We start from the raw sequence: 27591 nt of genomic DNA, 5'->3' as shown, positions 1-27591 counted from the left end.
AGGGGAAGAAAGGTTTTAAATCCTCAGGCCACCTCTTAAGTGCCTATTTTTCATTATATCTGTGGCTTGTTGGAGAAACCATCAGTACATTAACTGTTGAAATGGGACAGGATGGATCCCTTTGCATCCAAAATAGGAAATGGACACAGACCAGGCTTTGAGTTGTCCATCCATCTCTAATAATTACCAGCTGCTGAGATTTGCATTTCCAAAACAGGAAATGTGAAATTAGGTGACATCATGAATTTCTTATCCTCTAATACAGGCATGTCCAACTCCCAAGAGACTGTGATCTACTCCCAGTATTAAAAAACTGGCAGTGATCTACCCATTGCCATTGGAGGGAAGAGGAGCGTGCATGCGGTGGGTGGGTGTGGATTGCCCAGGGTGGTTGAGCTTTTTTTAGGAGGGATGTGCCTGGAGCTGTTGAGCTTTTGTGGGGGAGGATTGCACAGAGTTTTTTACTTCCTCCCGCCCTGTAACTTTTTGTACATGATAAGGATCCCACAATCTACCAGGATCAGCCAGGGATCTACCGGTAGATCGCAGTCTACTGGTTGGACATCCCTGCTCTAATATTTAATGCTTGAGCAATTCAGCCGATTATTTGAGCATTCTCTGTGTCATCACGTATGACACTTTTCTTAGAGGGGGAATGATTTAAGATTCCAAAATGGCAGGATGCTGATGACAGTGAGTAAAGAGAGAGATGGAAAGAAAAGAGTGTTCTCTTTGGGCAAAAAGAGACTACAAAATGAACAATCAAGTTGTTCTGCATTAGCTTTTACATAGTTAAAAACTATCCACCAGTTTCTTTGTTGCTATTCACTTTGTCTTTTACCAGCTTGTTAACTGCATCACTTTGATGAATATACACATGCATGACTACATATATAAATGGCTATCACTCATATGCAAGGCTTTGAAACATTGCTGAAAGTTTAAATGACGGGTAGCATTTATTCATGCTGCAGTATGCTGCTCAAAGTTTTGATACGGGATTAAAAATAATAATAAGAATGACATTTGGAGTTAAAAGACGACATCTTGATTAAAGCCAGAACAAATTGCTTGGCATAGGTTCAAGACTCTTTTTTCACATGCCCTTCAAGTCTTTGATGCTCCCCTGTTGTCTCCCAGGCTTGCAGTGGGAGGAGTCAAGTCCTATGGCAATGATGTAATTTCATGGAATCATAGAATCGGAAGGGGCCCCAAGGGTCATCTAGTCCAACCCTCTGCAACATACTTCTGCAAGTCAAGTGGGATTGGGGAGAAATTCAGTTTGCATCCAAAGGGAAACCTGGCTAATTTGCACCAATTGAAACACTTCTTTGAAGTTTGGACAACTCCGAATTTTGAAGTGCAGTTTTACAGTAATGTAAAGTGTACAAAAATGCCTGTACTAGGCTAAAGTATGCAGAAAAATGCATATACTAGTGAACATAAGATACAAAATGCATTATTTTAGGGAAAACAGCTTGTAAAAATATGCAAATTGTGAGAAATCTGCCCTAAAATGCTGATGAATTTTCACGAAGACTTTGAAATAGCCACCCCAAATTGATGTTGTGATGTAGAGAACTGAATTTAAGATAGGGAAAAAAATAGAAACTGAGCAAAACCAGAGTCAACAGGTTCACCTATTCCTATCCCTCGGCCATGCAGTTGTGCTTTCAGGATCCACATGACTCAGTCATCAAAACACTAACCCATATTCCACCTCGCCCAATTTAATTCAGGTTGACTCTTTCTTTCTGCCAATAACCCAGCCTCCATTCCAGCACTGATGAGACCCCCTATCTGCCTAGCAATATTGACACATTCTGTACCTTCAGACTATGCCCTGAGAATGATGCAGTCCTTTTAAAACAGACATTGAACTACACTAGCGCTTGGCACCAACTGCACTATACATTTGAAACACGCCCCTTGAAACTGTCAGGGCTTCCCCAAAGATTCCTGAGAAATGAAGTCAGTTGAGAGAGGTGAGAGTTGTTTGGAGACCTGCATTCCCATTCACAGAGCTACAATTCTCAGAGTTCCATGGGAAGTGATTGCTAAACCATTCTGAGAATTGTAGCTCTGCAAGGGGAATGGAAGTCTCCTAACAACTCTTAGCACTCTTAACAAACTACAGCTCTCAGGATTCTTTGGGGGAAGCCAAGAGTGCTTAAAGTAGCATGATACTTCTTTAAATGTATAGTGCGGATGAGGCCTATGTGTATGTGGGGGTGATCACTGCTCATGCATCTGAAGGAGACTCATGCCTATAACAAGTCTTGCCACAATAAATCTGTTGGGTTTTCACACATGCCTATTGTCACACATTGCTGTTGTCTCTCGTGCTGCTGCAGCAACACTTGTGAAGGATACACAGCTGCCACCCAAAATGGCAGCCCTACGCAGTCTCCTCCTCTCCTGTTCCCTGCAGTGTGTGCTATCCATGCAGTGACATCACTGCTTGGCAACACTCTTTGCCAGTGCAAAGGGCAGCCAATGAATTGACTGAGGGCAGGGAAACTTGGGATGTAACAACATCGTGACTCTGGGGAAGTGAGGAGGAGAAAGGGATGTGGGTCTGCTGCTTCCAGCAGTAGCCATGAGACCCCCATAATGTCAAGCTCTGGTCTGACACAACTGCTTTTTTAAAAGCTTGCTTCTCCTGCTAACAGTCAACTCAATAATGACCGACACATATCACCCGAAGATATGTCATTTCATCTCTGCGGGTGACATCTCAGTTGATCAAACAGTTGTCAAGTTGTTCGCCGTTTTGATGGCTATTAAACATCCCTTCCACAGCTAAATGAGTACACTTGCTAGCAACCCTCCAGCTATTCATAAAGAGATATTATGTTGGTGAAACAAGACCTGGCTGAACATTGCCTGCTCCTGAGGGCTAAAAGGGACTTAAAAGAAAACCCTTCCATAATATTTTGCAAGGGATTCCCCCACTCTCTTTCTCCCCCTGCTCACTCCCCACATACAGACTTTGAGCCCAAAGGCAAAATAACTTTGCCATTATCTCCCTTGGAACATGCACTAACTCACCACTATTTCTGCAGGGCTGAGCTGTTCGTGTCAGTGGAGTCGTCCGGGTGAGCTGGAGAATATCAGAGAGGGTCGCCACTCCTGTTTGCCTGCAACAGAGCCATGTCAAAAGCTTCTCAGTAATCAACAGAGCTTAAAGAAAGTCTCCGATTAGGCTTCCCTTTCATCTTTCTCTCTCCCCTTCCCCTCCCCACTGGTGTTAGCAATCAGCCCTCCAACTCTTCCGCTCTCTTTACAAATTTTGATTTATCTTTTAATCAGGGGATAGGCTGTGCCATTTTTTTTTTTTACTGCAGCAGAAGTTATTCTTGGATGCAAGAGGATGCCATAGTAGTCGATTAGCCCAGGAGTGAGTGCTACAGAAGGGATTGCTTCTGATCAAGTGTAAAATAATGCCACACCAAAACTTGTCCTCCTATTTCTCAGCAGTTTCCTTCCCCCACAAAAGAGCTTTATATAATTTGCCTCATTTGCAGGGCATTGAAAATTGATTCAGAATGAGGTTAAGCATCCCTTCTCATTGCAAGGTGGTCAAGATTGGTGCCTGTGTTTCTCTTTCCATTAAACATTTCTCCAGCACTAGGCCCTCTCCCCATCTGTCCATGCTTCCTGATCAGAAGAAGCCCCTTGGGAGACACCACTTCCCCTGCGATTTAATCAAAGTTCAGAAAACTGGAAAGTTATCTACCCAATGCCTGAGACTGGTAAGCCCACTTATTTTGTTTTTAAGGAAAGTCCTCCCTTTTACCTTAAAAACAAAATCTTTCCACTCTTGCTTCTGGAAGAGAAATAAAGAGTTCGCATGTATGCACAAACCCATGCAGAAGCCAAGGAACAGCTATCAACATCATGGTGGGCAGCCTCCTTGCCTTTCTGTGCACACAGGAACACCCAGTCAAGGATGTCATGGTAGCTGTTTTTAAGGAAGCTAGGACACCTGGGAAAGCTGCATATTGCTGATCACCAGATGATGATGTGTGGAATGAAAGGAAGGGAAGGATACTCACAAACATTCCTCAGCTTTCTCAAAGGTAAGACAAGTGGAAGAAAACTCCCACATCCCACACATGAGAATTTCACTTAATTTTTCTGTTTTCTTGGATATTTTGCATATCCAAAAAAAATAAAAAAATTATTGGCTATATTGAATAATTGATACCAGTCACCACAAAGCTAGGATTAGGAGGAAGGGCTTCCAGGCCTGAGTGCCAAAGCACTTCCCCCCACATTATCAAGCAAAGAAATCTGTGCTCAGCCCTAAAATCCATGATCACTGAAATATGAAACTTCTGTCCAATGCCATTCTAGTTCAAACTCAGGTGTCAGAGCCACCCGTGTGGTCCCAGCTCACAAGAGACCCAACTCCAATCCGGTTTATTTACAGAAAGTCTTTATTGAAGATCATGGTTGCGTTTACACTCCATCTTTGTGACTCTACGTCTGTACCGTTAGATTGCTGAAGTACCCTCTGAATCTGTCCCGCCTCGGCACCAATTTAAGAGGCTTGTGCTGGACCACCTCTTCCTCTCTTTCCTTTTCCGCAGGGTCTTTCTGCCCCCCTGGGTTCCCTCTCGCCGGGACTCGCCCGAGGCTGAATCCTCTGACGCCTCCGCCCCCCTCCTTCTCGCTTTGGGGCCGGGCTCCTCCCCAGGGCTCTCCTCACTTCCGCGCGCCTCTACATTTGAACTTGGCGCGCGTACGTTGCTTCTGACCTTTCTCTCGACCGCTACACTGCTCCCGGTGCTACTCTCCACCCCTTCCGGCTGAGCGTCCTGCTCCGATCTTCTCCCCCTGTCTCCTTCACGCTCTGCTCCCTCTGACACCCTGGTAACTCCACCCCCTTCACTCCGTTCCGGCTGAGAAGCTGGCTCCTGTGTCCTACTCCTACTGAGGCTTCTCCCTTCGCTCCCCTGTTCCTCCCTGCTTCCCCCTTGGCCCCCCTTTGGTCTGACCAGGGGGGCTCCCTTCTGGGAGTCCTCTGACTCACTGGACAAACTCATGGACGACCTTTGGTCATCGTCATCCTCCTCCTCATCTCTCTGGGATTCTTCCCCCTCGCTCTCTGTCTCCTCCCCCATCTGCTCTTCTCTCCCTGAAACCCTGACATCAGGTCTCTTGGCAAAGCTGTGTTTGGAAACCTACAAGACCCACTCCAGAAGAATGCTCAGGGCATCTCCACACATTCAAAAGATCCAATAGTGACTACAGTGTTGGACTGAGTCTATTGGACTAAGTCTATACTTAGAGTATTCCAGGTTCAAATTCCTGCTCAGCCATGATGCTCACTAAGCAACGTTGGGCCAGTCCACAGAAAAATTCACAGTTCTCATGATAAAAGGGCTCAATAGCAAGAAGTTATGGAACAGTTATTTATCTGTCTACCACCTTCCACAGACATGTATCAAGGTGATGTACAAAATCCATTAAAAAGTGACTAACCGCCCTCCCCCCCCAGTTAAAAACAACACACCCACCCACCCACCCACATCATCAGACAAAAATTTTAAAAATACAAAAGAGACACCCATGTTAGAGATTTATCCATCCTGCTTAGAAAACAAAACAAAATGCTTTCAGTTGTTTCCGGAAGGTAAAGATAGTAGACAACTGTTATATCTCAAGAGAAATGAAGTTCCACAGAACAGGGGCAGTCACACAAAAAGCCCTGTTCTGAGTTCCTGTGGAGTCTGTTTCTGATGTATTTGGAACTTGATGGAGAAGTGCTCCCACAGACCACAATGACCTACCGGGTATATATGTAACCTGGGCCTGAGCTGCATAAGGTCTTTTATGTTAGTACCAGTCACCATACCCTCCAATATTTCTCCAATGAAAATGGGGACATCCCAAGGAAAACTGGGACATTCCGGGATCAAATCAGAAACCGGGATGGCTTCTCTAAATTGGGGGGATGTCCTTGGAAAATAGGGACACTTGGAGGGTCTGCAGTTACATGCATGATTGTGTAGCCATCCCCACTGACACAATGAATAATAATAATAATAATTTATTATTTGTACCCCGCCCATCTGGCTGGGTTTCCCCAGCCACTCTGGGCGGCTTCCATGGAAACCAAAAATACACTAAAATATCACACATTAAAAACTTCCCTGAACAGGGCTGCCTTAAGATGTCTTCTGAATGTCAGGTAGTTGTTTATCGCTTTGACATCTGGTGGGAGCGTGTTCCACAGGGCAGGCGCCACTACTGAGAAGGCCCTCTGCCTGGTTCTCTGTAGCTTTGCTTCTCACAATGAGGGAACCGCCAGAAGGCCCTCGGTGCTGGACCTCGGCTTTATTAGTAAAAATATATGCAATGAACTGGGCTGAAAAGACAACAGGGAATCAGCACAGGCCCAGATACATTGCTATAATGCACTCCTGGAGATTCACACCTGTAAGGAGAAGAATTGTATCCTTAGAAGATTCCAAATGGTCTTGAAAGGTGACCATGTGTAGCACGCATTGCAACAAGTCAGCATGAGGCAGAGAAAGCACAAATTAGTGCTGTGTGTCCCTTGGTCACTGCAAAAGTAAGGTAAGCTCAACAGAAACGCTGCACCCCACCGAAGTGAATCTTCATCAACATTTTCTCTCTTATTTCCCAATGTTTAAATCAGTTTCTTTTCTCATTAACTGATGGAGAATGGTTAAAAAATAAAATAAAATGCAGGATGATTTTTTTTTTTTTGGTAGAGCACTAGCATGAATGGCAGTTGCAAGGTCATCATGACAGCTAATAATTTTCCAATCTCTGACACTAGCTTCCTGTTTGGCTTTGAGACATCTCCTTAATCCTTCTTTATCACAGTTGTCCTGATAACAACTTTCTTGCCTCTTGAGAGTGCTTTGAAGATTTATTGGGTACTGGTCTGATAGTGCTTTGAAGGCAAGAGCTCTATACACAAACTCTGGGGCTGGATCTGTAATCTGAAGGAACGCTTCTAAAAGGAAAACCTATTTTCCCCAGCAATGCAACTGGTAAAAAAAAAATCAATAAATATATTAACATTCAAATGCTGCTTTGTTCTATTTCCATGAAACTTAAAGCTCAGCTCAATAGCTGAATTCACACCATATAATTAAAAGGTGGTGCAGTGATCTAAACCACTGAGCCTGGGGCTTGGTGATCAGAAGGTCGGCAGTTCGAATCCCCGCGATGGGGTGAACTCCCATTGCTCGGTCCCAGCTCCTGCCAATCTAGCAGTTTGAAAGCACACCAGTGCAAGTAGATAAATAGGTAACACTGTGGCAGGAAGGTAAACAGCATTTCCGTGTGCTGCTCTGGTTTCATGTTGGCCACATGACCCGGAAAAACTGTTTGCAGACAAACGTCAGCTCCCGCGGCCAGTAAAGCGAGATGAGCGCCACAACCCCAGAGTCGTTCGCGACTGGACTTAACTGTCAGGGGTCCCTTTACCTTTTATTAAAGCACTATGATATCACTTCGAACCATGATGGCTTTCCCCAAAGAATTCTGGGAGCTGTAGTTTGTTAAGTGTGTTGACAGCTGTTAGGGGACCCCTATTTCCCTCCCAGAGCTATAGTTCCATGGGAAGTGGGATTGAATGTCAAACTACTCCTAGGAACTGTAACTCTAGAAGGGAAATATGGGGTCTCCTAAGAATCTTCAGCAACTATAGCTCCCAGAATTCCTTGGTGTATAGGAATGCAGCCTTAATAACTGAGAACCTTAGGACCAGTTTTAGAATGTATGCAAGTAATGACTGCAGCGTGGGGGGAACTTGATGGTGATTCATCATAGATCAAAACATCATAGGGAGCACTCTTGTATCTTCTCATATCACCTCAAGTACCAGTCATCAAGGATTGTGAAATCAAGTGATCCAGTTGTATTTGTTAACTGATCCTTGATAAGACTTCAGTACACGTTTGAAAAGTAGTGTGCTTGGGTTGGCATAAAATCAGTGATTACTTTAGTAGGGCTCCCCCACCTCCAGCAATGAAACTGTTTGACAGGAGATTCAGGACAGACAAGCACTTCCTCTCACATCATTTAACTGATTTGTGGAACTTATTTCCACAACATGTGATAGCCTTTAGTTCAGACAAGGGCTGGGGAACCTGTACTTCTCCAGAGGTAACTGGACTATCAGCCACAGCTACCATGTGGGTGATGGGAGTTGTAGTTCAACAACCCTGGCTTAAATGACTTTAAGGAAGACAGTTAAATTCATGAAAGCCAACTGAGGACTACAAGTCATGATGGTACTATGCAACCACCACAGTCATCATCCCATTGCAACATTTGTGTGAGCAAGGCCTGGTGTCCAGGCTGATTGCACATTCAGCCTCAATTATGAAGTTGTGATGAGAGGATTTCCTTCATTTTATTATTTTGTTCTTCCTATGGTTCATTATGAGCTATGTTCTACACTTCCTGAATTCCTGAATATGCAAAACCAGTTTAAGAGTTGGAGCATATGTATGGTGCTGCAGCGTCTAGTTGCTTCAGTTAAACTCTTGCATCTTTTCTCTCTGCATCTCTGTCGGGTACCTTGTCAGCTCTGTATGCTTATATTTGGACATCGTTGAACTCTAACTACTGTTTTGAGAACAGAAGAAGATCCAAAGAAAGGTGGTTTTAAAACCTGTATACATAGACATCAGCACTGACGTTGAAATTACATGCTATATTCTTAGGTGTTATTTACTTCCCTTTTGGGAAAACTCCATGCAAAACTTCTTTCATGTTCCTGAAATAAAAGCTTGTTAAATCTATACTTAACCTGTCCAAAATGGAATGGTGACTTCTACAAAGGCTGGGGAAGGTTCTAATCTATAATTTGCAGGAAATAAGGCTGGTTCCATGTTGTGCTTTGCAAGAAACTTCATTACTCCACTGCATTCTGAAGCTGCCCTTTATGTCAGAAATACTTGTGTTGGAACATAAATAAATCGGATCTACATTTTTAAAACATTTTTTTAAAAAGGTCTTCCATGGTATATGAAAAAGATATTTCCCACCTTCCTCTTCTACAGTGCCTGAAATATTGAAGAGTAATTGGTAACCAAGACTGCAGTCCTAATGCCTACTTAGTTGAGAGTAAGTGTCATTAAACTCAAAGGGGCTTACTTCTGAGTAAACACTTGTAGGACTACCTGATTAAGCTGGTTCCCAAATGTGATGTTCACTTGCAGTGGTGGCTAGTGTCCATTGGGACTGATGGAAAGGAAGGCAAAGAAGTCCACAGTATATGCAGCCTGAGCCATTCATGGGTGGAGCCAACTAATCTTAGCTTTGTCCCTATCCTTCTCCTTGCTGAGGTCTACAAGAGCAACATTCCAATTAGGAGGAAGCTAACAGCCAGTGCCATTGCCTGAACTGGATGTACCGGTAAGTAAGACGGAAGTCAGGTGGGGGCTGGCTGGGAGCAGACTGTGGTTGTTGGGGATGCAGAGCTCCATTTGCCTTTATGGACCAAGCTCTAGCTTATATTTACCTATTGTACTATATGTGATGGCTGCCTACTGAATACTTTATCTTGGAAAGCATTGCCTTTGTGGTGACATCATATGACAGAAAAGCTCCAGCTGCAGTGGTAGATCTGTAATGGCTCAGTCACGCAGATGCAATTAATAAGAGCATAAGAAAGGCCCTGCTGGACTAGACCAGTAGGTCTGTCTAGTCCACCATGTTGTTCCCACATGCCTCTTGGAAGCCCATGAGCAGAACACATCATGATGCTATTGTGACCAGATGTTAAGAGCTACTGGGGATAGAGCAGGTGTTGGGAACCTTTGGACCTTCAGATGTTGCTGAACTACAGCTCCCATCATCCCTGGGGATGCTTATTGGAGATGATGCAGCAACATCTAGTTCTGCAACATCTAGAGGGCCAAAGGCTCCCAACACCTGCTCCATCCCCAGCTCAAGGGACCCTTAGTACATGACTGCTTCATGCAAACTGAACTGAGCCACCCGAACTTCCATTTGGAATGTCTTCCGGCATGGTAAATTGCCCTCAGATCCATACTAGCCCTGTACACTTACTCTATACAATGGGTCCTCCTAGACAGGAGACACTATCAAAAGACCTCATGTTTAGACTGAGACTTGGCTTTTGTAGCAGTGATCTTTTGGGCTCTGATGCCTTTCTGTATTCTTCTGGATCCTGGTATGACCACTGGACTCTTAGAAGCTCTATGGTGATTCACAAAGGCATATGTGATTCTAATGAAAGCTTGCTTAGGGAACCCCAGGTTTCATTTTAAAAGAGATGATGCTTCTAAGTTTCAAGGGACAATGTTTGCTTATATGAAAGGACATCCCGATGAACCCATTTCACAAACAATACATTCTTAATACTTTACAGCGGAATGGTTTCCAACCTGCTCAACAGAGTTTCCTTGGCTAGAGGGCTGCACACGGCTGAAGGACATTACTGACCTTCCAAAGTCTATTTTAAGGGCATAGTTTAATTGCACAGAGTGATGGCTTGGACCAGGCACACCATATGGACTGGAAAAATGCTCTTTTAGAACATGTCCCAGAAACTACTGCTGCACATTGTAGAGATAACTCATAATTGCACTCTCCAGATACTCTTGAATTCCAGCTCCCACCAACCCTGACCACTGACCATGCAGACTGACGGAAGTTGAATTCTAATACATGAAGGGCACCATTACGGTTACCCCTGTTGTAGAGTATTCTGGAGCACACACTTAATTTGTATGCGGTATTTATATTATAGAGGGACGCGGGTGGCGCTGTGGGTAAAAGCCTCAGCGCCTAGGACTTGCTGATCATATGGTCAGTGGTTTGAATCTCCGCAGCGGGGTGCGCTCCCGTCGTTCGGTCCCAGAGCCTGCCAACCTAGCAGTTTGAAAGCACCTCCGGGTGCAAGTAGATAAATAGGGACTGCTTACCAGCGGGAAGGTAAACGGTGTTCCGTGTGCTGCGCTGGCTCACCAGATGCAGCTTGTCACGCTGGCCACGTGACCCAGAAGTGTCTGCGGACAGCGCTGGCTCCCGGCCTATAGGGTGAGATGAGCGCACAACCCTAGAGTCTGGCAAGACTGGCCCTTACGGGCGGGGGTACCTTTACCTTTACTTTTTTATTTATATTATAACTATCTGGTCACCACCCAGAGTTGGGATGGGTAACTTGTAACCCTGTAGGGTTTGTTGGACTACAACTTCCATCATTCTAGTTGCCCATTCTGGCTGAGGCTGATGGAAGCTGGAGTTCAACAAGATTGGGCAGCTACAGTTTCTGCAGCCCAGATCTAGATTATGCAACACACAGGGCAATGCACAGTCGACAGCAGTTTTGCAGACAACAAAGCAATGCATAAAGGGTTCCTCCAGAGTGAAGCAGTTGAAAACTATTGCTTCATGTTCAGGGCATTTCTTTCTTTTGTATTGGGATCTGCAATAGGGAGCCAAACAGTTTAATTAGGGGAGAAAAGCACATTTTTTGTCAGATAGTTTTGCACTTGAACATGGCGACCTTTTGCTCCATAAGGCTGTTGTGTAAATGCAACATTTGTTGCCTATTATAAACAGGGATGCTCAAGTGGTGAAGTAGGCACTCTGGAACATTTCACAGATAACACTCTTTTTTCTGAAGAAAAAAAAAATCCCTCTCTGATCTGTTAATCATGCATCACAAATTGGTCTGGAAATTGTCTACCTAGATATTGGCTGAAGGCATCCAGTACTCTTTTTTCCCTCTTTTTAATGGCAAACACATTTCAGGAGAGCTTTGGCAGGGGCTTTAAAAAGCAAACACTATTTTACTTGGAAAATATTAATAACCTTTATGACACCTGCCTTTTGATCTTAAGAGAATCATTAGACAGCTTCCACGGCTGAAGCCTTTGCAGTGCCTTCTGAGCAACAAAAGAGATTAATAGATGATCAGAGAGTTTCTTCAGCTCAGCTAGCTGAGCAGTGGATAAGGATGGAAAGAGGCTACAGGTGTTTCTCAGGGCTTTTGAATGCACCGATGGAAAAGCTTCCTCCGGCCTTCCACACACTTGCTTTCGGCACATGTCAAAACTTGCACCTGCAGCACCTCTTGAATTTTGACCTAAAAGGCAGCAGATTCAGCTCATGTACTGTAAGAACCCTGCTGGTTCAGATAAAAGACCTAGCTAATGTACTTGCTTAGTTCTTTTCTTGTATTTGTATTCTATCTTTCTTCCATCATAAAACCCAAGACTGCATACAAGTGGTTCCTAGAGATGCACCCACCCTGGCACTGATCAGATCCAGACTTGATCAGCACTAGGAAGACAGTAGCCTCATGTGCGTTCAAACCATGTCCTGGGACCTATTCTGTTTTCCACAATAGGCAATCAGATGCCTATCAAAAGCCCTAAGCAGAACATGAATATGAACATATGAACATAAGAGGAGCCCTGCTGGATCAGCTCAAAGACCCATCTAGTCCAGCATCCTGTTCTCACAGTAGCAAAGCCTGCAAGCAGGACCTTATAGCCACAGCATGCCACCCTCCTGCAAATGCAGGAGCTTCTGCTTTTTGCCCCCAGCACCTGACATTCAGTGGTATACCACCTCTGATCCATGACTAATAGCCACCATTGACCTTGTCCTCCAAAGCAACTGACCAACCAATGGAATGAGTTGTAGGAAAGACTCTGGCCAAAGGAAGGAAGGAAGACAACTCAATGTAGCCTCTGTCTTTTTCCCAGTAGGTTACAACAGGTAAGATGATATACTTTGGCCTCTGCAAAAGCTTCCATGACAGACTTGCTTCTTGGTCTTGACTTGTAAGGAAACTTGGGTCACATCTACACCATACATTAAAATATGTCTTCTCAAATCTCCCATGAACTTTAGCTTAATCCGCACAGAGCTACAGTTGCCAGCACCCTTATTAAACCAAAGTTCCCAGAATTATTTGGGGGAAGCCATGTGCTTTAATTGTATGGCGTAGATGTGGCCTTGGTCCCACTTGCATTCCTTCTTGGGCAGGGGCTGGGTCAACCAGAACCCAAGTTCCAAGTCTTTTGCACTCCCCTCCAAAGTCCCATGATGGATGCCTCATTCTATCATTCTGTTCCTCTTCTTTCTCAACCTGTGGGTCCCCAGATGTTGTTGAACTATAACTCCCATCACCCCTAGCTAGCAAGGCCAGAGCTCAGGGATGATGGGAGTTGTAGTCCAACAACATCTGGGGACCCACAGGTTGAGAACCTCTGATGTAGACAACCCTGAGCTAGATGGACCAATGGTCTGATTCAATGTAAAACACCTTCCTATGTTTCTATTTTCACCTAGATCACCTAGATGATTGACTACAACATGAATGTGGGTACTGATTCTGGCTGTTGAGTCAGATCCTTATCTCCTTTACCTCCCTGCAGATAAATTTGACTGGTGGGTGGGGCAAAATAACCTCAGCCAATGAGACATTTTGAAGCCCCCACAACCAGCTGATTGCTGGGACTTCAAAGCAGGGCTCCCCTCACAGAGAGCTCTGCACTGTGCTTTGAAGTGCTACCAGTTGTTGGTGCTTCAAGAAGTCCCTTTTTTGCCCAGGGATCTTTTTACCTGCCCACATCTGATGTCATTAGCAGTCTACACTGAGTAGCAGTGGTTCCCCAGGGTTTCAGACGGGGGCATTCCAAGCCCTACCTAGATATGCTGGGGATTGAACCTGGACCCTTCAGAATGCAAAGCTGATGCACTGCCGCTGAGCTATGGCCCTTCCCATTGCTTAAGGATAACACAGATTCCCTTTAATACTCTCCATGTTCTGAAAACTTGGCAGAACGCCATTTAACACCCCTCTCTAGCCAAACGGAAACACCAAGCAATAAATACAGAATTCTTAAATGGGAGGGAAAATGGTGGGATTAGATTTGGTTCTGCAGACTCCAAGCCCAATGATCTGCTACTAAGCTACATACGAGTTGTTCCAGCTGCTCAGACCGGTGCGTCTCCTTATTCCCTCCTGCGATTCTACACATGCGACACTTTGTCTTGTTGTCACACACAAAGAGGGGGAATCGCTCAGGGAATTGGATTGAAGCCACATGTTAAATTGCTTGTGCAGCTTCTGTTATTGGGGCATCAGGCCTTGCCTGCTTCCCGTGATGGGGACATCTCAATCCAATCAGACATGTTCTTCATGATAGCGGTTTCAATCCAATTCAAAAGAAGAAGAAGGTGGTGGGGTGGGGGGTGGGGGAAGAGAAGAGAATGAATGAGAAGACAGATTTCATATATTTTCCCCATTTGCCTTTGTCACAGGTTCAACTGTTTCCCTTAAACACTCCCATCCCCTTCAGGACATTTCCTGCAGAAGAACATTATGTTATTCAGACACAGGAGCATGGGAAGTTGTCTTCTACTTAGTCAGACTATTGGTCTATCTGTTCAGTATTGTCTACACCAGGCATGTCCAAAGTCCATTTCGGGGGCCTAATCCGGCCCGCTGGTCAGTTTAATCTGGCCCCTGTGGCAGTTCATTTCCTGGGGTAAAATCCTAAAATACCCTCAACAAGTTCAAACCTAAAAAAAGGCTAACAACTTTGGTTGGTCCTTTGGTCGGCCCTCACAGCCCTTCACTTCATCAAATCTGGCCCTCTTTGGAAAAAGTTTGGACATCACTGGTCTACACAATGGGTAGAGTGTCTGTTTCAGACAAAGGGCCACATTTCTTCATAGGCAACCTTCCAGAGGCCACATGCTAGTGGAAGGTGGAGAAAGAAGCAATATCAAAAGTGGGTGGAACAATTATTATTATTATTCATTTCATTTCTATACCACTTTAAATTTTAAAGAAAAAAATCTCAAATCAGTTTACAATATATTAAAAGATCAAATGAAACAAAGAAGAATGAGGAAGAACAAAGAATGAAGAAAGACAACTATAAAGTATATATTCAAAGCAAAATAATTAACATAAAAGAAAAACATTACGTTCAAAATCTCAACAGAACATTACGAAGGAGGTCAACTACAGAATGCACATTTAATGCAGCAAAGTTGGCTAAAGCAATACCTTAAACATTTCAAAAGAAAACATGACTAAAGGAAGTCAAATATAAAGTGCACTTTTATAACAGCATGATCAACAAGAGAATAAACATTATCATAAGCATAGAGCATATCTGCTACTGTTGCTGCCAATCCTGCCAATGGTGGTTCATGGTGGTTGGCAGCTGTGGAAGCTCACGCTCAATGACCTGGGTCTGCACTAAAAGACAGCCAGGATGGTCTATGGCCTCTTCAGTAGCCTCAGCTTTGGGTAGCTGGAGTCAGACAGGGCCCTCTCCTCCCAGGGACGGTGGAAAAAGGCCTCCAAGGCGGGGAGGAGGTCTTCTAGGACCTTAATGGATGCATTTATTCATCTATCACATTATTATCTTTCCTCCAAGGAGCTCTAGGTGGCATAAATATGTTTCCTCATTTCTGTCCTCACAACAACCCTGTGAGGTAGGTTAGGTTGTGAGGAAGTGTCTGGTCCAAGGGCATTTGAACCCTGGTCACACAAGTTCTAGTCCACAACTCTAACCACTTTATCACTATACTGGCTCTCTTGTTGATGTTGGTTCTTCACCCTCACTAAAATATGAGATGGAACCCTTAATTTTAGGTTTCCCCCTCATGACTTTGATAAATGAGGTTTCAGGGCACATTCGGCTGTATCCAGTGGGGGTTCTACTCTGAGTAGACCCATTGAAATTTATGGATATGAACTAACTTGTATCTTTTCATTTCAATGGGTTTACTCCAAGCAGAACTTAGTGAGTTGCCCTTCCTCTTTTAAGACACATCACACAACTTCTTACATTAATATAGGTTTTTATATGGTGATGATCAGAACTTTGTTAAATAAAAGAAAGTGTGAGGAAGGTATGCAACAAACACCTGCCCCTGTAGATTTTTTTTTTAAAAAAATGATTATTTTTACCTTGGAATGAGGTCCGTTTGGTGGATTTCAATTCAGGAAGAACAAGAGCCTCAGCTGGATCTATGGACTGTTTCATGTAAGAGTCCATCAATATTTCATACTATTATTGTCTCTGCCTCCTCTTAGTTTCCTTGTTATCTTGCACAATGAGGAGGGCAGGGAGCTGCAATAAGATACATCCGTGGGAGAGTGTGAAGCGATGCTTCAGTAGCAGGGCGTTAGGCTTCTGATGCCAACAAGCCTCTCGACCTTGACCTCCTTTAAGTGTGTCCTCCCTTGGAGCCGCATAATTAGAATATAGATCTTTCTTCTTGCTGTACTGTGAATGAGGAAGGGGGACAGCTTGAAAATGAAACTGGCATAAGAACGAAGAGGGAGGGGTAAAATTGCAAATTTCAGTTTCTCTCTGCTTCTCAGTTTTTCCAGTCTTGAGTTCAGCCAACATAATTCTGCACAAATTTGCATTTTTTAAAAAAAGGAACTGTACACTCACAAGAATCTAGCAACAATTTAGTGCACATTTATTTTAATATACACCTCTAATAAACATATTTTTGCAAGCAGTTTTCCTTATATTTCACACATTTTGTATGTTATTTGCTTTTTTAGCCGCTTTCCCACGTGCTCCTTTCATTTTTCTCTCCATTGCTAAATTAGACCAGAGACGCATCCAATCCAGTATCCTGTATGCATGTGGCCAAACAGATGCCCACAAAAAAGGACATCAGTGCAACAGCAATATTTCCACTTGCGATCCTCAGGAAATGGTCTTCAAAGGCACTCTCAGACACTGGAGGGAGTATATACAGCCATCATGGTTAGTAGTTGCTTATTTGAATAAAGAGGATATCATTCTTAAATAAGATTCAGGACAATCTCAAGTTCATCCTCACAGATTCCAGGGAGGTGTGCAACAAGAACAAAATACAAACATCACATCAACTCCACACATTCTTCATAGTAAGATAACTAAGAAGCAAACATAGCTACAAAATTATAAAGCAGACAGAGACAGTAAAGACTATTTTAGATTCCTGGACAGAGAGATATGTTTTGAGCTGGTGCTGAAAAATAGTAAAGCTGGTGCCAGTCAAACTGCCCTAGGGTGCCACCACAGAAGAGGCTCAACAAAAAAAATCGGATCTTTTATTACCAAAGTATCAGAATATTTTCCAATCCCGACAATCTCACACTGACCTTTTTAAGGTTCACCCTAGTTAAAATTTACCACTTTAGCATTAAAAACACATTAAAAGCTTCTAATAACACTCACTATATCAGTAGAGTAATAAGCCTTCCCAAACTGGCCACAGCCATGAGATGATTGACCCAGCCAGTAAATCGGTGCCCTTGGCTTTACCTCTGCACGTCAATCAATTACAGTCGTCAATCATGCCCAAGTACTGCCTGCCTCAGCAGGTCTTACTGCTTAATCATATAACTGTTGAGCTAATACCATTCATATTTCTGGCCTTAAAAAACTCCTCTAGGAATTCTCATCCATTATGGCATCAAAATTAACGAGATCTTAAAGTGTGCACTATATCACTTGCAACTTAATACTCTGCTAAATGGAAAACATCAAAACTGAGCATAATTTATCACTATTTACATTTGCTTGTTAATTAGCAGTTCTCATGAATGATCAAGTAATTGAGAATAAAGAATTTTCTTCTTTTCCCAGACAAGTTTATGGATGGGAGTGGATGTTCCCCTAAGTGTTTACCTGAGAGCAAGTTTACGTATCAAACTTAAAGGTGAACTGAGCCCCCATCATTTGCAAAAATGTGTATATTAATCAAAACTACATATGAAACCACATGATGGGAGAAATTTGCACTAAATTGCTGCAGGAATGTGGAGAACTGAATCATTGACTGGAAAAAAGGGGGGAAACACAGAGAATTGGATGAATTGACAGATTCATCCATCCCTAAATCCTATATTTGCTTCTCAGTAGACACAGATTGGTTTGCCCCGTAAAAGACATAAATGATCCCCTCCCCAGTAAAGAGTGATGTATCTATGCACCTCAACAAAAGCAGAAGATAGGAAACAAACTGCATTAGCTCTAGAGACGACTTTATGAAAATACCAGAGAAGTGTGGTTTTGGAAGCAAATCTATATTGTTAGTCACTCAGTGAGAACGATGTAGACAAAACATTATTAATGCTAACTATGTCTGGATTGCACATTCAACCAAGATAGGAGTCAACATGTTTGGTAACATCAAAGGGAACCTGATACCTGAAAGTATAAGAAGATTAACGTTTACAGTGATCTGTAGGTTTGCCTGTTCCAGGGAGACTAACAGACACAGCCAGGAGGGACACTTAGTTATAAATTGGCATGGGAATCCTCTCATGTGCTTAACAAAATCTGGCACTGTATATAAACTCATATTTGAGGCCTTTTCTTTTAAAACCCCCTACTACAAGCCGCGGAGAAATGTGGTCTATAATGCTAACAGACAAAACAGTGAAACGTGAGCTGTTAAGGCTTGCCTAAGTTAGACGGGTACACCCCACGGCATGAAAATGTGTCAGGGTTTCTGAAAGAGGGAAGGGGTGGGTGAGTGAAGGAAGCATATAGCCAGTGTTTGCCATTCCTTCCAAAAATAAAGTTTTTTGTGGGGGACTTTGAATAAGGAAACACTTCAAGACTTCAGCTCCTGCAATGTGGCTTTCAAGGATTTTCCCGGAGATCTGCTATTGAGTGATTTAGGGCCCTTTTAAGATGCATTCAGGAACATTTTGCACTCCTGATGGTATTGGGGTGGTTATGCACAATCCTGCTTTCAAAACCATTTGTGGCTGCAAAAGTTTTGTAGTGGACATACCACTTCGGGGCATGTCCTATACCATCCTTCTGCAATTCTGTCACTTTTTATACCAACAAATGTTCCAGGCTTTTCAATGTGTCCTGCTTTCGCTGTGCCATAGTTGCCCTCCAGATGGCAATAAGGCAGTAACACCAGAGAAGCATCTCAGAACAGCTAATAATGTGTGGACAGTCCAGTATGAATCCATCACTCATGCACTATCATTGCATCAATGATATGTTGCAGAAAATATATGCAAAAATCCCCCAGTCTGTAGCAGCCCTTACACAGCAATTCTGTAGACACTTTACACTGGACTAAGCCCCATTGAACGGAATGGGGCTTTCTTCACAGTAAGATAGTGCCGTTATGACCTACCTAGCTGCAGCCCACAGCTAGTTACTTGATCAGTAGATTTCAGAATGCTTTGCCATAGATTATCAAGTATTTCTGATGCTAAATGGTCAAACAGTAGCAGCAACTATGGCTGTGCAAACACTATACCTTTAAAGCATATTTGAAGCACAATCTTTCCCCTTAATGAATTCTGTAGTTTGTTAAGAGTTGCTTGGCAAACTACATCGCCCACAACACTTTGAGATAAAGGCTATGTTTTAAATGCATTTTAAAGGTACAGCACATCCAGAGCTTAAATTATACTGCTGAAATTAAAAGCACTTGAGGCAAGGAGTGTGGGAGGAGGACCATGAACTTCATTCCAATCTGTTACTCTTGAACAGTGTTTGGCTTCAGGGCCTGGCTGCTGGATCCCATGATTCTAGTAAAAAACACCAAAACAACACACCAAAACATGAAATCTGCCCACCCCTGCGATCAGACTTATCTCTAAGTAAACATAAATAGAATCAGGCATTAACATCTAAGGTGATTCAATAAAACCAAAATGCCTTTGGGATGTGCCCTGCACTCAGTAACTCCAAATAAATGGAAAAACACAGTGCCAAGTTTCCTCTCCCATCCCCCACTCACCTCCTTCTTGAGGAATGATATATAGATCTTTTTAAAAAAACTATAAAGATGGAGCCAATCTGCTCCCACATGTTGCTACCTACCCAATTTGGCAACACCAAAGTATAAATTGACTATAACCTTGCTTTATGAACAGCTGCTGGAAATTACCACTCTGCTCAAAGATAATTGGCAATTAGTTAAACAACACTCATTAAACTCTTTTCTCCTGGCTCCGGCTGGTGCGAGTCAATCTTCCAAAATTTAAATTAAATAAAATGTTGTGCAAACTTGTTCCCGTATCTCTCTTGCTACCTGAAGCAACTCACTAGGAAAAGTATAATTTGCATTATCCTTTGAGGCAACAATGATGGAAGACTGCTAATATCTGGGTTCTTGGCCAAAGCTGGAAGACTTGCTAGTCACAAATGCAGCCATGTTAATGAGAGATAAGAAACAGTTTCACATGTTGAGTAAGATGTCAAAGTTAATTGATCCTCTAAGAATCCCGTTGAGATAAGCTAGCATTGTATCTATTTAACACAGTGTTTTGCAAGGCTCCTATCCTCAAGGAACATTCCATATAAATTTATATGTCATATCTGAAAGGTCTGGCTATCAGCCCACTTGAACTAAGAGCATAGAGCAGGCATGGCGAAAACATGGCCCTCCAGGTGTAGCTGGACTACAATTCCCATCATCCCTGTCCATTGACAATACTGGCTGGGACTGATGGAGTTGTAGTCCAACAGCATATGGCAGACCACATTATCCTCATCCCAATCTTACAGCTCATCCAACACTTTTAGCCCTTTCCCCACTTGCCATATGTCACTGAATTACAGGTCCCCATCAGCCCTGGCAAGCATGGCCAATGTCCAGGGATGATGGGAGTTGTAGTTCAGCAGTTTCTGAAGGGCCAAAGGTTCCCTATACCTAGTTTATCGCAATGTTATACAACCATTCTGCAAACAAATCAGAAGGGAATCACTCATAAAAATAGCTGATATTGTCTATCCTCCTAACATCAGTGAATTTGTGTGTATGTGAAAATACCTGGAAGATTTCCACTGAACAGAGTGAAACCTTTTTGACCATTGCATTGAGATCTGCCTTATAAGGAGATTATAGCCCTCTTCATATGTTGTGTCTGAAAAGTAAGCATCAAGCCATATATATGGTGCTTTCCTACCTTCCTGCATTGAATGGGGTAATTCCTACGATTTCATGAATGCAAGTAGAAGCCTCTGCATGGTTAGGAACCTTGCTTTATGAAGCAAACACAGGTAAATAGCTCCCCCACCCAAACCTACCTAACTGAACATGGGATGATCAGGAACAGGAAAAGTGGAGTTGGTATGTATGTATTTTCAACAAGGGATGAAATTTCCTGATCTGATCTTCCCTTGAACTTTAACCAAAGCATAGGAAGTCTGGAAGACTATTTATCCATTGCCTAAGATTAAGATGGCCTTGCTGATTTTGTATGAAGGACCTATTACACTTCTTAAAAAAAAAGAAAAAGAAGAAGATTCCCACATTGTTTTTTTAAAAGTTTTCAAAATTTCTTTATTTCTTTATTTTGGCAATGTACATAACACTTAATTACATTGATCCTATGTGCTGTTTGTGAAGGTCAGTAAAATGCAAATACAGGTCAACTATAAAATCAGAATTGTTAAAATTCCTTCTGGAATAAAGGGGGGAAAATGTTTTTAGTAGCTTCTGGAAGTTCAACAGGGAGGGGCTGCTGATCTGACATCAGCTGAAATTGGGCCCACAATACTTAATGCACAGCTCCTGATGGATATGAGCTTTGCTTCTGAGGCATGGGAGACCATCAAGGAAAATGACAAACAGCTGTCAGGTGCACAGTAGACAGTCTCCCCAGCTTCCTGTGCTTAGAGAAAAGCCCAGCCAAGGATAGCATTGTGTTTTCTGAAAAGGGAGATACCCTGCAAGGCACTAGAGCTCAGATCACCAGAGAGGTGCTTTGCAGAGTCAAAGGAAAGACCCTTCATAAACACTTTATGGCCACCTCGGTCAGAAGGTAAGCACAACAAAACTCTACATCCCACCTGTGAGAACATCCCCACTTTTTTCTCCCCTTTGATAACTTTTGGATGCATTCCTTTTCTCATTAATTGATGGATGGTAAAAAAGAACCGCAAGACAAGTTTTCTCCACCACATTATCTCTCACACTTGTACCAACACACATTTGAGGCTGCATGGTTCTATGGAGAAGGTGTGCCTCTCCAGGTGTTGCTGGAATACAACTCCCACCCTCCCTGACTGTTTCACATACTGGATGGGTCTGATGTGACTTGTAAGTGCAACAACATCTGGAGGGCCACACAGTCTCCATCCCTGCTGTATCACCTGATTAGGGTTTCACGTCATATCCCACAACTAGCAACTGAACTCTTTCCTAGCCCTAGAAAGCTTTCATAGCCCTTCCTCCCTTTTTATCAGTCCTGCCTGCCAAAGGCCTCATGCAACATGATGCTTCTGTAAGTCCCTCGTAGTTTTATAGGTCAGCTGACCACAACCCATACTGCAAAGAGGAGCATAATAGCCCATCATTGGAATGACTGTTGAGGAATGCTGTGGAGCTGTGGCAAGAACAGTGAATACAGAGTAATGAGCTACCACACCACAACATTGTTTAAGAATACCTTTCAACTTTTAACAACTAGCTAATAATGTAAGCAGTGTTTTATTTGAAACAGGATAAATCCATTTGATGTAACTTCAGTTTAAGCATCCTGAACTGTCTGAAGTCTCCCCCTACTGGTTAACCAACACCATTTCCAGCATGGTTAACTATCTAGTTTACCTTGGAACATAGGGAGCTGCCTTATACTGAGCCACACCATTGGTCTGTCTAGCAAAGTATTGTCAACAGTGACTTGAAACAGTTCTCCAGGGTTTCAAGCAGTGTTCTTCCACAACCCTACTTGGAGATTCTGGTGATTGAACCTGAGTCTTTCTGCATGCAAGCAGATGGCCTGTTGCGGAGTGGTGACCCTAACTACAGCTATGACAACAACAACAACAATTAATATGTTGCCCATCTTACTGGGTTGCCCCATCCACTCTGGGCAGCTTCCAACAATTTATAAAACCACAGGAAAACATCAAACATTAAAAAGTTCCCTATACAGGGCTGCCTTCAGATGTCTTCTAAAAGTAAAATAGTTGTTTATTTCCTTGACCTCTGATGGAATGACATTCCACAGGGTGGGTGCGGCTACTGAGAATGCCCTCTCCCTGGTTCCCTGTACCCTCACTTCTCACCATGAGGGAACTGCCAGAAGGACCTCAGAATTAGATCTCACTGTCTGGGCTGGGTAGTGAAGACACTAATTTAGGTATACAGGATTGAAGCAGTTTAGGGCTTTAAAGGTCAGCACTTAGAATTCCCCTTAAAAATAAAAATAAAAATAAAAATAGAGGGTTTAGTCTCTGTAGGGACTAGAGGAGATGCCATGTAAATATATATGAAAAAGTCAAATATCTAGCACCAAACCAGTTCTAAGAATTGCAGATAAAAAGGCAGTGCTAGGACTCCAGAATTCCATGCTTCCATGACTGGCTGTAGCAAAAAAGGACAAAGTTCTGCATGCAGGACATGTGATGCAAATCAGAGATCAATTACAGTTAAGGGGTTTTGTGTAGGTGGACCTGTGGTGTGGGGGATTGCACTCAACTCCACAAATTCAGTTACTCAACCAGTTCTCTGAACAGGACTCATGTCATTATGAAGGATCAGCCACAGATACTTTGAGAGTTTTTTATTTAGTGCACCAGCCAAATCAGTTGTAAACTGTTGGGCTTTTGGAGGATGTTGATGAGACGTGTTGATAAGTTAGAATGGTAGGAATGCAAACAATGTGACTCTGGTGTGTGTCACCAAATGCCAAGCCACCAAGGCTAGTTTTTGGAACACTGCCTAGTTGTTACATACCCCTTGGTTGGCCTTAATGGACTTTCATTTTAAGCCATCTGTCTGCCCATTTTCATGAGTTAGAAAACAAGCACAGTGACAATCTTACAGGATGCCTCAGTTGACACATTTGCAGCGTCAATATGCCAGATCTAACTATGAGCCATGGTTCACAAGGCCAGATTTCTGATACAGCCCTTTCTCTTGTGAGGATGAGGATTATTTACATCCTGCCTTTCCCCCCAAACAAGGTGGCTCATAAAAATTAAATACTGATAAAACAAATATAGCTAAAAACCTATCAAAGGTTGTCATTAAAAAGTAGACTATATATGGAATTAAAATGATGTAAAAAAGAACTACTGAACTGCAGATACTACTACTACCACCAGTGCTCATAATAATAATAATAATAATAATAATAATAATAATAATAATAATAATAATACAGCACAGCATTAAGAGCCCTTTCCTTACAAGAAATCAGTTCCCCAAACTCTGCTGGAATAAAAATGTCTCCAGCTGCTGGCAGAAGGACAACAAGGAGGGAGCCAATTGAGCTTCTCTAAGAAGTGAGTTCCAAACCCAGGGAGCAGCCACTGAGAAGGCCCTCTCCCTTGTCAACACCAGGCATGCCTGTGAATGTGGACTGCGAAAAGAATCTCCCCTGAAGATCTCAGAACCTGTGTAGGTTCAAATGGGAGAAGCAGACTTTTTTATGCCTTTTTATTCTCCTTGCTTTTACTTGTTAAATTGCATTTCTATGTGTCTGATTCTGTTTTTGTTGTTGTTGTTTAGTCGTTTAGTCGTGTCCGACTCTTCGTGACCCCATGGACCAGAGAACGCCAGGCACCTCTGTCCTCTACTGCCTCCCGCAGTTTGGTCAAACTCATGCTGGTAGCCTCGAAAACACTATCCAACCATCTCGTCCTCTGTCGCCCCCTTCTCCTTGTGCCCTCCATCTTTCCCAACATCAGGGTCTTCTCCAGGGAGTCTTCTCTTCTCATGAGGTGGCCAAAGTACTGGAGCCTCAGCTTCACAATCTGTCCTTCCAGTGAGCACTCAGGGTTGATTTCCTTCAGTATGGAGAGGTTTGATCTTCTTGCAGTCCATGGGACTCTCAAGAGTCTCCTCCAGCACCATAATTCAAAAGCATCAATTCTTCGGCGATCAGCCTTCTTTATGGTCCAGCTCTCACTTCCATACATCACTACTGGGAAAACCATAGCTTTAACTATACGAACCTTTGTTGGCAAGGTGATGTCTCTACTTCTCAAGATGCTGTCTAGGCCTGTCATTGCCCTTCTCCCAAGAAGCAGGCGTCTTTTAATTTCGTGGCTGCTGTCACCATCTGCAGTGATCATTGAGCCCAAGAAAGTAAAATCTCTCACTACCTCCATTTCTTCCCCTTCTATTTGCCAGGAGGTGATGGGACCAGTGGCCATGATCTTCGTTTTTTTGATGTTGAGCTTCAGACCATATTTTGCGCTCTCCTCTTTCACCCTCATTAAAAGGTTCTTTAATTCCTCCTCACTTTCTGCCATCAAGGTTGTGTCATCTGCATATCTGAGGTTGTTGATATTTCTTCCGGCAATCTTAATTCCGGCTAGGGATTCATCCAGCCCAGCCTTTCGCATGATGAATTCTGCATATAAGTTAAATAAGCAGGGAGACAAAATACAGCCTTGTCGTACTCCTTTCCCAATTTTGAACCAATCAGTTGTTCCATATCCAGTTCTAACTGTAGCTTCTTGTCCCACATAGAGATTTCTCAGGAGACAGATGAGGTGATCTGGCACTCCCATTTCTTTAAGAACTTGCCATAGTTTGCCGTGGTCGACACAGTCAAAGGCTTTTGCATAGTCAATGAAGCAGAAGTAGATGTCTTTCTGGAACTCTCTAGCTTTCTCCATAATCCAGCGCATGTTTGCAATTTGGTCTCTGGTTCCTCTGCCTCTTCGAAATCCAGCTTGCACTTCTGGGAGTTCTCGGTCCACATACTGCTTGAGCCTTCCTTGTATAATTTTAAGCATAACCTGTTTTTGTTACACATTAATTATTCCACAGGAAGCTGCATTTTACCAAGTCAAAACACTGGTCCATCTAGTTCAGAACTGTGTACGTTGGATGGCAGTGGTTCTACAGGGTTTCAGACAGGGAGTCTTTCCTAGTCTACCTGGAGATGCTGGGGACTAAACCCAGGACCTTCTGCATGCAAAGCAGATGCTTTACCACTAAGCTAAAGGTAGCTCTCTGGATGTTTTTTGGACTACAACTCTCATCATGGCTTACTATTGGTCATCCTAGCTGAGAATCATGGGAGTTGGAGTCCAACCATACCCGGTTTCCCACCCCAGCACTAAGCTGCAGTCTTTCTCCTGCTTTTAGCATTTTTATTTCAAGATCCCTTGTAAGAGCTTGCCTAAAGGGAGGGGTAGCAATTAAAAACCATAAAATAATATAATACAATAATGCAACATCGAAGGACCTAATTCACGATTTAATTTGTGCTGAGGCTTATTAGAATCTGGCCCTGTGACCTTTCCTCAAACTGCAGAGATTGGAGAAGAGAGAGAAGAAGATTGCAAAACTGAACTGTGTGAGAAGCAAGGACTCAGCACTATTACCACCCTGCATTGTGCATGAGAGCTGTCCCTTGGGAGATGATATTCTGCAGCCTCACACCAGTGGAGAGGGCGTACAGCTCTTCTCACACATCCCTTAACATGCACAGAATTGCTCCAGTCACTGAATGAGGCAGCTCATTCCTTCAGGAGCTCTTCATGCACAGGGGGGGTACACATGGGGCTCTGGATCCAGGTGCAAATATTTAGACATTCCTTCCTCTGTGGACTGAAGTAAGCTGTTTGACTTATGACCTCAGGTCCTCAAGGGAAAGGAAGATATTTTAATCCTATTATTATTATTATTATTATTATTATTATTATTATTATCATCATCATCATCATTATTACTAGTAGACGACAAAATCTTTAGAGCATCACAGTGCTGAGGTATGGGGACAAAAGCATTCAGCTCCAACTCACCCACAACTGTTCTCTTTTCAAGGCAAGCAGAGCAAGACAGTCTCTCTGGAAACACAGTCAAAGCCCTGTTAACAGAAACTTGAATTGTCCTTTGGAAGTGTCAAAACGGTTGACATCTATTGAGACATGACTTTCCGGCTCTGCTCTTGAACAACTCTTACAAACACACACTTGTAGTGGTGGCAAAGCCTTTACACGCCCTGCACATTGCTTTTTAACTTCCTTGATTTGGAAGCAAACAATGCCATTCCCCACTTGATAGCTCAAGAAGTCGACGCAGACCGATTCCCTGACACCTTGCAGCAGGGAAGAGATAAACACCCTGCTGTGGAGTTGCATGACTTTACAAGTGTCTGTGATTTTGCCAAGGGATATATTTTGCCCATCTCCCATGGCAGAACGGTACCCCTCACTCACTTCTTTTAAGGGCTTTTGTGTTTTGACTCATGACATGTGCTCTGGGCCACTCTGTCTCTTCCAGAAGTTCTTTCACCTGACATGGGAGATGAGAAGGGGAGGGAGAAGAAGGTCAGATTGAGAGAGAGAAAAGAAATACAACCCCCACACCAAACAGCTATATGTGAAACCATTTCACTTACTTCTACTCTCTTCGGCCCAGCCATGTGTAAGGAAGGAGAGAACAATGGAGAAGTTCCAACTCAATTCTCCTGGCAAATCAGAGCCCCCTCTAGAGGAAGGCAAAGCAGTCAAGGAGGCATGTAAATGATCTCTAACCAAGAACTCCAGTCTACTTGTGGTCTCCAAGTAGGGTCTGTGCAATCCCTTGTTCTGAACAGTAATGAATGTATGTAGTGCTATGTGCTCCACAAGCAGAGCACTG

General features: G+C 43.2%; 2 long non-coding RNA genes across 4 annotated transcripts in view; one reads left to right on the top strand and one right to left on the bottom strand.

Annotated features, from left to right (window-relative positions):
- The window catches only part of LOC309377155, a 180295-nt gene that overhangs the window by 41048 nt on the left and 111656 nt on the right, over positions 1-27591 (top strand). The window lies entirely within an intron of this gene.
- LOC309376514 lies at positions 743-27103 on the bottom strand. 2 transcript variants are annotated; one of them, XR_014171230.1, is made up of 4 exons: positions 26751-27103; positions 15965-16283; positions 3052-3140; positions 743-1248 (listed from the first exon to the last, which is right to left on the bottom strand). It is a non-coding gene; the product is annotated as an uncharacterized lncRNA (long non-coding RNA). The 2 variants fall into 2 exon arrangements; XR_014171231.1 differs by lacking the exon at positions 15965-16283.

This window comes from Podarcis melisellensis (genome assembly GCF_964234715.1).
Source record: "Podarcis melisellensis genome assembly, chromosome: 8".
Classification (NCBI taxonomy): domain Eukaryota; kingdom Metazoa; phylum Chordata; class Lepidosauria; order Squamata; family Lacertidae; genus Podarcis; species Podarcis melisellensis.
The sequence above is the reverse complement of the archived record's forward strand: the minus strand, read 5'-3'. Positions and strand labels throughout refer to the sequence as shown.